The sequence below is a fragment of the Orycteropus afer genome, unplaced genomic scaffold, assembly GCF_000298275.1.
Source record: "Orycteropus afer afer isolate SDZICR_OR568_19922 unplaced genomic scaffold, OryAfe1.0 scaffold00459, whole genome shotgun sequence".
NCBI classification, from domain to species: Eukaryota; Metazoa; Chordata; class Mammalia; order Tubulidentata; family Orycteropodidae; genus Orycteropus; species Orycteropus afer.
The window spans coordinates 1,382,587-1,386,972 of record NW_006922046.1 but is presented as its reverse complement, the minus strand read 5'-3'; the positions used below and the strand labels follow the sequence as shown (position 1 = coordinate 1,386,972).

The window sequence follows — 4,386 nt, the reverse complement described above, 5'->3', positions numbered from 1 at the left end:
CCTCAGCAGTGATACCACCTCGGAAACCCAAGGAGGAGTCGCTATGAGTCAGGTCCGACTTGATGGCACATAACAACAACAAGAACATGTATATACATCAAAGATTAGTGGTTACCAGGGATAGGAAGGAAGGGGCAAAGGGAAGGTTTTGTTTACAGGGTATTGAGTTTTATATTTATGGTGATGGAGTATTTTGGGAAAGGACAGCAATAATGGTGGCATAAAATAAAAGATGTCATCAATGTCCCTGAGTTGTAATGTGGAAATTATTATATTGGTGAATGTCTTGGTGTATATGTTTTAACCACAATAAAAGTAAATTTAAAACAGAAAAGAAAGAAATATCTTGAAGACATTTGCAAGATTTTGCCAGGCAAAGATTTGGTGATAAGACAAAAGTAAGACAACAAACCATAAAAGGAAAAATTAGATCTCATCAAAATAATGTCTGCTCTTCAAAAATCACTATCAAGAGAATGAAAAAGGCAACCCACAAATGGGGAGGAAATATTTGTAAATCATGTATCTGATAAATGGCATGTATCCAAAATACATAAAGAATACATAACACTAATAACAAATTACCCAATTAAACAATGTGCAGAAGGCATACCAAAGAAGATATACAGATTTCAAATAAGCATATGAAAAGATATTCAACATCATTAGTCATTAGGGAAATACAACTTAAAACCATAATGAAATACCACCATACGTGTACCAGAATGCCTATAATGAAGAACAACCATACATATGTTGAGGATGGTGTGGAAGAGATGAATTCTCTTACATTGCTGATCTGAACATAAATGATCAACCACTTTGGAAACAACTGGCAGTTTCTTAATACCTATAGTATCTTCTAACAGTTTCACTCCTAAGTACTTATCCAAAAGAAACATGAAAGCATATGCCCACAGGAAGGCTTGTACACAAATATGCAAAGCAGCTTTATTTGTAATAGTCCCAAACTATAGTATATTCATCTAATGTAAGAGTACTTGACAATAAAAGGAATGAATCATTGGACATGCAACCACATGTATATGTATTAAAATAATTTTGTTGAGTCAAAGAAATCAGATTTAAAAAGAGTTTATCTAGGTAAGGGGAGAGAGAAGGCCCCCACCCAAAGCAGGAAGGCAGGAAAAGCTAGGGCCAACAACAGCAGGATCCAGACAAGGGGAAGGAGAGGGCCCCTGCCCAAGGCAGGAGGCAGGAAGCCAGGACCGAGGGTGGCAAGATCCAGGTAAGGGGAGAGTGAAAAGGTTTCAAACAGCTAAGGGAGACCAACGGGTCTGTCAGCTTGTCATACTGTGGTGGCCTGTGTGTTGCTATGAGGCTGGAGGCATGCCACCAGTGTTTCAAACGCCAGCAAGGTTGCACATGGTGCACAGGTTTCAGTGCAGCTTCCAGATTAGAAAAGACTCAGAAGAAGGAAGAGGTTGTCCACTTCTCAAAGAATTGAGCAGAGAAAACCTTATGAATAGCAGAGAAACACTGTCTGATACTTTACTGGAAACTTTACAAAAAGCCCAGGAACACTGTCTGATACAGTGCCAGAATATGAGCTCCTTACGTCGGAAAGCACTCAAAATACGACTGGGAAAGAGCTGCCTCCTCAGAGTAGCACCAACCTGTGGTAGTTACGTTTGTGTGTCAACTCGGCTGGGCCTGGTTGAGTGACTGGGCAGCTGGTGGTAGTTATTTCCCATGATGAGACTGGCAATTAACTCCATAGTGGGATCTACCACAAGCAGCTGAATACATGCCTTTGGGATGTGGTCTACTTCCTGTATATAAGTAGAAGCTTTGGGAACAGTCTCTAGCCTATGGCATGCTTGGACCCTGCATGTAGCCATGTCATTGCTCAGCAGCCTACTATGCCCTGCCAACCTTGGGACTTACAATGGACTTAAATTAATGGCTTGCCATGTGGGTTGGTAACATTAGGACTGTGCCTTTTTACTTATCAACCTTGGGGCTTCTCAGTCTCAGCAGCCAGCAGCTGTCTGAGAGAAAAAAACACCTCTAGCTCCAGCGGGCCAGGAGCAGGACGCAGAGCCGGACCCCAAGGTTGACATGTTTTTACCCAGCCCCTAGAGTCTGGCACTTTGAACCTGGACTTAAAGCCTCCAAATTGTAAGAATAAACTCTTGTTTGTTAAGGCCATCCCATTTGTAGTATATTTCTTGTTAGAACGGCACTAGGTAACCAGAATACAACCTTAATGATATGGATTAAGTAAAGCTTTCAGGAACTCCATTTGCTGATGTGGCATGACTTAAACTGAGGAGAAACAGCTGCAAACATCCATTCATAGTTAGAACATGGAATGTACGAAGTATGACTCTAGGAAAATGGGAAGTTGTCAAAAATGAAATAGAATGCATAAAGATTGATATCCTAGGCATTAGTGAGCTGAAATGGACCAGTTTGGGCCATTTTGAATCAGACAACCATATGATTTACTACACTGGGAATGACAAATTGAAGAGGGATGGTGAGGCATTCGTAATCACAAAGGAAGTTTCAAGATATGTCCTGAAGTAAAACACTGTCAGTGACAGGATAATATTCATATGCCTACCAGGAAGAACAGTTAATACTACTATTATTCAAATATACACACCAATGACCAAAGCCAAACATGAGGAAATTGAAGATTTTTATCAATATCCATGGTCTGAGATTGACCAAACATGCAATCAAGATCACTAGTGACTGGAATGCAAAACTTGGAAACAAATAAGAATCACTGGTAGTTGGAAATTTGGCCTTGGTGATAAATGATAGAATGATAGAATTTTACATGACAGAATTTTACAAGACCAACGACTTTATTCATTGCAAATACAATTTTTCAACAACACAAACAGCAGCTACACAAGTAGACTTCACTAGATGCAGTATACAGGAAGCAGACCGACTACATCTGTGGCAAGAGGCGATGGAAAAGCTCATATCTTCAACCAAAACAAGGCTAGGAGCTGACTGTGGAACAGACCATCAACTGCTCAGATGCAAGTTCAAGTTGAAGATAATTAAACAAGTCCACAAGAGCCAAAACATGACCTTGAAGATATCCTTCCTGCATTTAGAGACCATCTGAAAAACAGATTTGATGCATTGAACACCAGTGACCGAAAACCAGAGAAACTGTGGGATGACATCAAGAACATCATCCATGAAGAAGCAAAAGGTCATGAAAAAGACAGGAAAGGAAGAAAAGACCAAAATGGATGTCAGAGGAGACTCTGATACTTGCCCTTGAACAGAGAGTAGCTAAAGCAAATGGAAGAAATGACAAGATAAAAGAGCTGAACAGAAAATTTCAAAGAGCAGCTTGAGAAGAGAAAGTCAATTATTATAATGAAATGTGCAAAGACCTAGAGTTAGAAAATCAAAAGAGAAGAACACATTTGACATTTCACAAGCTGAAAGAACTGAAGAAAAAATTCAAGCCTTGAGTTGCAATATTGAAAGATTCTATGGACAAAATATTGAATGATGCAGGAAACATCAAAAGAAGATAGAAGGAATACACAGAGCCACTGTACCAAAAAGAATTGGTCAATGTTCATCCATTTCAGGAGGTGGCATATGATCAAGAACCAAGGTACTGAACTGGCAAAAAACGAGGCTCCAGGAATTGACGGGAATATCCATTGAGATGTTTCAGCAAACAAATGCTACGCTGGAGGCACTCATTTGGCTACGCCAAGACATTAGGAAGACAGCTATCTGGCCAACTGACTGGAAGAGATCCATATTTACACCCATTTCAAAGGAAGGTGATCCCACAGAATGTGGAAATTATCAAACAATAATATCATTAACATCGCGTGCAAGTAAAATCCTATTGAAGATAATTCAAAAACAGCTGCAGCAGTATATTGACAGAAAACTTCCAGAAATTCAAGCTGGTTTCAGAAGAGTACGTGGAATGAGGTATATCATTGTTGATGTCAGATGGATCCTGGCTGAAAGCAAAGAACACCAGAAGGATGTTTACTTGTGCTTTATTGACTATGCAAAAGCATTCGATTGTGTGGATCATAACAAATTATGGGTAACATTGAGAAGAGCAGGAATTCCAAAACACTTAACTGTACTCATAAGGAACTTGTACATAGACCAGGAGGCTGTAATTCAAACAGAGCAAGGGGACACTGCATGGCTTAAAATCAAGAAGGGAGTCTATCAGGATTGTATCCTTTCACCATACTTATTCAATCTGTATGCTGAGCAAATAATCTGAGAAGCTGGACTATATGAAGAAGAACATGGCATCAGGAATAGAAGAAGAATCATTAACTTGCAATACGCTGACAACACAACTTTGCTTGCTGAAAGTGAGGATGACTTGAAGTGCTTATTGATGAA

General features: G+C 39.6%; 1 protein-coding gene across 1 annotated transcript in view; it reads right to left on the bottom strand.

The window, feature by feature from the left end:
• Positions 1-4,386, bottom strand: part of TDRD12 (tudor domain containing 12) — a gene marked incomplete at its 5' end in the record, with an annotated part of 227,744 nt that overhangs the window by 176,329 nt on the left and 47,029 nt on the right. The window lies entirely within an intron of this gene.